This window comes from Tiliqua scincoides, chromosome 7, assembly GCF_035046505.1.
Source record: "Tiliqua scincoides isolate rTilSci1 chromosome 7, rTilSci1.hap2, whole genome shotgun sequence".
NCBI classification, from domain to species: domain Eukaryota; kingdom Metazoa; phylum Chordata; class Lepidosauria; order Squamata; family Scincidae; genus Tiliqua; species Tiliqua scincoides.
The window spans coordinates 69,228,097-69,234,203 of NC_089827.1; the positions used below are offsets into that span (position 1 = coordinate 69,228,097).

The 6,107-nt window shown below is 44.8% G+C and overlaps 1 pseudogene; it reads right to left on the reverse strand.

Moving 5' to 3' along the window:
* Window positions 1-2,630: 2,630 nt before the first annotated feature.
* On the reverse strand, window positions 2,631-2,753 carry LOC136658165 (5S ribosomal RNA; annotated as a pseudogene).
* Between the last annotated feature and the right edge of the window lie 3,354 nt (window positions 2,754-6,107).

The window sequence follows — 6,107 nt, forward strand, 5'->3', positions numbered from 1 at the left end:
CTGAGTTTATCACCACTGAAAATCCTGGTGCAGGAATTCTGTCCGTCCCCCCCATCTCAAGGAAGTCATGGAATCCACAGATGGCATAGCTCCTTATGAAAGACCTTGCAGGTGGTTTCAAGACAGATGCAATTTCACTGAGAATCCCAAGAGGCCGAGGAAATCTGCTGTCCCTGTTATGATTTTTATTTTTCATCTACACTGTTTTCAGGAGATATAAAAAGTATAGGTGTGAGAGCAACTATAAAAAGACTCTGCTTGAATTGCATCAGAGAACCAAAGAGTCTGCAAAATAGGAACTTGTTGTGAGGGATATCATCTAAACCCCCCCATTTGTGTTGTTACTCCATAGATCAACCAACCTCAACATCCATATATGTCTTTCCCCAGTGATGTCCAACATCAACCGACCAGCCACATCTCTATTACCCATAGTTGTGAGCTTTTTCTTACCACCACCGTCTCTGGTGGAGTTTTTCATTCTAGGCAAAGATTTGTGGTAAGATTGAGTACACATTATACCTTAGAAATTAATTTGCACTAGAGTCAAAACCCAACCAAATGATAATTCTTTATATCCATTGCCCCCTATGGCTTCTGTGGTTACACTGTCCACCACTTTCTCCATATTCTTGTTGCTATATCTATAGTTTACGTGCCCTTTTAGTCGACTGGTTACCGCAAGCAGTACTGGCTCTTGTATTTCTTCAACATTTGCCACATTCCTGTTTACAAGAGAGCTCTGTCTTCAAATTGTCCTCCCTGAAAGTCAATTTTACTCTTTGAAATTGGTAACACAGGCCTACACACATTTTGCGGTCTTAAAAGTTAGACATCCGCCTGCATATATTTGGTGTGCTGGTTCCAAAAATGGCATCTGTTTTGCTCTATCACATCTAATTTTGGAGATACAGCACAGCCTAGTTAGTGAATGGTTCAAGCAGCTTCCTCCTGAGGAAGCCTATGCCATGACTTCCTCAGGAGGAAGCTGCTTAAACAATTCACTAATGAGGCTATGCCCATATCTCTGAAACTAGACATGATAGGGCAAAGCCTTTGCTGGTTTTTGAATCAGCACCCCAAATTCAGATAAAAGCACCATACATTTTTTTTTTGTGGGAGGGATCATACATTTTTCTGACCCTCAATTTTGCAGACCTACAATCTGACCTCATCTTACTTATCCTTGAAGTACAGGGTATCACTGGACATTGTGTACACTGAATGTTTTCACGTGGGTCAGCAATGTGACTTCAAGACGCCACATCTTTACGGACTCCTCTGAAAGAGACGGAGTTTACCCAGTCACTGCTATTTAGCAGCCCTGTTTTGGGGACAGAAATTATGCCATTGTTGCGTTAGCCAGGCCTGCTTGCTTCCAGGTATTAATATCTTGGCCGACTAACTCCAGTTGCTTTGTAAACACTGAAAAATGTCCAGTGAAGCCTTCCTGGATTGCTTCAAAACAACTTGACTTTAATTTAAGACAGAACATTAGCATTGGTGATGAACTTCAAAATAGTCTTGAAGTTGAAGCGGTCCACAGTAGGTGGAGATTTGGCCTGAGTGTGCCTCCTTCTCCTGCTTCAATGGTATCAGTCATGGGAAAAATCAGTAGATGAAAATCCTGTCCACAGTGTTCACTTCAAGAGCTGGCAGTGTTCAAAAGTGAAGTTCATTAAAGAACAATTGGGATGAATGTAATACCCATTCATCTCTACTTTAAATTGGCAAAGTAAACAGCAATGAGTGAGTTAAATCTAATTTCCTTAGGAAACTGGCGAGATGATAAAGATTAACGCTGGCTTTAATCATGCTAAATAAAAAGAGGATTGTTCTGTCATAATGAAGGCCACAAGCTGGTGTGTTCAATTCTGTTTTCTTCCATTTTGTTGACTGGTCTGGATTACACTGGAGGCAAACAGTTGAAAGGTCAATGTTCACCTTTCAACAAAGAGGGATTCTGAGACCACATGGAGTATTTACAGGGTAGGAGGGACCAAAATTCAATCTTGCGACTTAAACGCAGATTGTGAGATAGAAGAAAGCTGCACCTTGTTGGCTTAGTTTCCTCAATGGGGAAGAATTTATTTAATTATGCTATTGACAAAAAAAATGTCCCTACGGAACTATCTTCATGAGATTCCAATCAGCAGGACTCTAGGTAAACGTTTAGGATATGTGGAGACTTAGCTTTCAATCTGTGCAGTCACATTGTCAAGGGAAAACTATATTGCACAGATTGAAATACTGGATTGAATGGTCATCTGATTTGGTCTTGAACATCTCTCTCGCTCGCTACTTTTCACAGATATCCTTTTACACATCATCCATTTCTTATGCTCGGTTCAGCTCGCCCTTCACAAATTCTAAGTAGCTGAACTAATCTTGTGGATGTACAGCACAGTCTTCAAGATTTCACACATAAGAAACCAGTGCAAATGTTGGTTTCTTACACTTTATGACAAGTATCCGGGATCCCCAATATTACACATTGCTGAAGGGTTATTTTTCCACCTACTGTGTACATTAACTCAGCCACAGTTTGTCCTACACTTGTTTTAAAACAGAGGATATTTGTCCTTTTTGATAATGGTTGGCAACCTTCAGTCTCGAAAGACTATGGTATAAGCCTACAGCACCCGGTATTCCCAGGCGGTCTCCCATCCAAGTACTAACCAGGCCTGACCCTGCTTAGCTTCCGAGATCAGACAAGATCGGGAGATAGTGTTCAGTATAGGGAGATGGTTGGCCACCTTCAGTCTCGAAAGACTATGGTATAAGCCTACAGCACCCGGTATTCCCAGGCGGTCTCCCATCCAAGTACTAACCAGGCCTGACTCTGCTTAGCTTCCGAGATCATGGTATAAGCCTACAGCACCCGGTATTCCCAGGTGGTCTCCCATCCAAGTACTAACCAGGCCTGACTCTGCTTAGCTTCCGAGATCAGGAATGTGCAGGGTAACAGTTGCTAACATAGTTATCCTATTGTATGTTGATGACTGCTAGAAATGAAACAGTCTAGTTGCACTGTGTAAAATGACAAGCTGTGTGTGTAGTAAGATGCTTTATGGTACAATCCTATTCTCCTAGCGCGGGTGGAGCAAGCACTCGCCAGTCTTGGCTGTCACAAACATGCCATAAAGTATGCAGGGAAAGTGTACGAGTTCATGGCACCAGTAGGAAGGCCTGAGTCAGCCTACCAGTGCCAGCACAGTGTGCGCCAGAGCAGCTGAGCTTCACCCCAGGCAGTGGAGGGGTGGGGGGAGAGCAAAATGGGGTGGATAGGGGGTGTAACAGAGTAGAACACAGGACAGGGGACAGGGCAGGCAGGGATCAGGCCTGGGAGGGAGCAGAATTGGTGACCATGGCTCCCGCTGTACCTGATTCCCCTTCTTGGGTCTGATCCAGGAACATAAGACAACATGGACTTGCGCTACCCATTTTGCTGGTGCAAGTCTGAATAGCCCCATCTCTAGGTCTGAATAGTCCCATCTTACTCTGGGAAGAAGGGACAAATGTCCTCTTATCTTGGGGAGACCCCAACAGCCTCTCTTCCTGCACAGGGTACAGCAGAGTCTGTTCCAACGCCACCACATTGCAGCACAGAATCGTAGTTAAGATTTGTCTGCCTGTCTTAGAATAGGCTTGTCTTAGGCTATATTCTAAGAAGATTACAGCACAATCTTATGCATGCCTACTCCGACATAAGCCCTGTTCGGTTCTCCCAAGCCACAGAGATCAGAAAATCAGTAGCATTTCCGCAAAAAGGAAGCAGTGAAGCAGATGGTATTGGATTTCACACAACAAACATCATGAGGTCAGAGACAGATTTTCTTTTGGAACGACAATAAATCTATATACAACAAAACATAACAACAACAACAAAAACAGCTCTCTGCTGTGTATGTACAAAGTTGACCGATTTAATAACTAGGAAGTTGTTTCATCCAAACCATTTAGTCCATCCAATAGATTGCACTTTATTTTTATGTACATTTTTATTCAGCATCTTGGAACATTCCTAATACTAGCCAGAATCAAATATGGCTCTAACAACCCCAAAACATCCACGGTAGGAAAGCTTTGTGCCCATCAATCTCAAAATGAAAACTCAGCTTCCAAAAACCGATAAAAGCCTGTCACACGTCTTGTACTTTTAGGGAGATTCGATATCCTCCAACACAGGAGGGTTTATGGGTGCTTCTTTTCCACATTAACCATCAGTCACGTCTCTTTCATACATTACTCTGGTGACATGGGGCATCTCACAGTTGGGTTATGTAACACCCATATTGTTCAAACCAATCTGAACAATGGCAGAGAGGCACCCAAATGGCTTCAGCTTCTGGCAGCCATGATCATATGTGAACACCTCCATGATCATATGTGAACCCAACTTCTGTATTAAAAGGCCCTCAAAGTTCGCCAAAATCTGCACAAACATCTGGTGATCTGCAGTACTAGCCCAGATGTCTCAGATTATATCAGTATTTTTCACTGCCCAATTATCCCTACTTCCATTTCTGACCAATCTTATTTAAGGGATGCCAAGTTTTCCTTTCAAAAATCCCGGTCCCTTGCCAGGGCCACAAACAAGCTGAAACAAAGAGGGGTTGTGAGAGCCACCTCACCTTACTACTCTGCCACCACTCTCCTCTTGCAGCCTTGTACACAGGCATGGGTCACAGACGGTCCAAACATATCCCCCACAATTAAGGATGATGCAGTCATGCTGATGGCTTTCTTTACCCAGTGCGTGATTAGTCTGTGGAACTCCTTGCCACAGGATGTGGTGATGGCGTCTGGCCTAGGCACCTTTAAAACGGTACGCAGTCACATAGCATGGTAGCATCAGGTTTGATACATTAAAAATAAAACACTGAAATAAATAGGGACCCACCTGAAACTGGCTCACAACCCACCTAGTGGGTCCTGACCCACAGTTTGAGAAATGCTGTGCTTCCACATATTCCTGAGAGTAACCACAAGGGCATTTTTACATCGGCATACATTTATGCATTTAAATATACTCTGCCGTCCCCCCTTCCCCTGGCTCAAGTCTTCAGTTTAAGGTTGGTGCATGCTACTGACCTGCTTTACCAATGCCCCACCTACTCTGTGTGGTGACCCAGTCAAACTGTGAGCTCAGCATAGCAGATCGCGGTCACAACTATGCCAATAATTATTGTTCTGGAGTCAACATGGCTTCCAGAGCAGTGTCTGCAGGAGACAGGCCATTGGATGTTATTTTGCCTTGGGCAGGAGGTCTGGTCTAGAGGGTTGAGCCTCCACCATTTGCCTGAAGATAGCATCCGCAGGTCGCCAGTTCGAGGCCACCGGCACCATGTGACCTTGAAGCAGCTGACAAGCTGAGCCGAGTTATTCCATCTGCTCTGAGCGTGGGATGATGGAGGCCAGAATGTGTGACCAGATCAGAACTAAACATCTGAAATGTTGTTGGCAGAGGATGGCAGAGCAGCTTTTAAACTGATCCCTGGGGGAAGGCCGACAGGAGCCGAGGGGCATCCAGTTCGGGACTCTTCATCCCTATGGGATGAGGATGGGGAGGTTAGAGAACAACAAGACAAAGGCAGAGTAGGAGAAGAAATTGGGAAAGGTAGCGTGATGGGATGTGACGGTTTGGCACAATGAGAGGATGCGGGGACAAAGGAGCGAATAAGCAGAGCATCCTGGGGCATTCCGTGTACAAATGCTTTTATGCGAATGCCCGAAGTCTACAAGCAAAGGTGGGAGAACTGGAATGTCTGGTGACAAGGGAAAATATTGACATAGTGGGCATAACGGAAACCTGGTGGAATGCGGAGAATCAGTGGGATACCGCAATCCCGGGCTATAAACTCTACAGGAGGGACAGGCAGGGGCGTGTTGGAGGTGGGGTGGCTGTTTATGTTAAGGAAGGGATAGAATCCAGCAAAGTAGAGATTGAAGGTGGGTCCGACTCCACCGTAGAATCTCTGTGGGTTAAATTACCAGGCTTGTGCAGCGATGTAATACTGGGGGTGTGCTATCGTCCTCCAGACCAGAAATCTGATGGGGACCTTGAAATGAGGAAACAGATCAGGGAGGTGACAAGGAGGGACAGG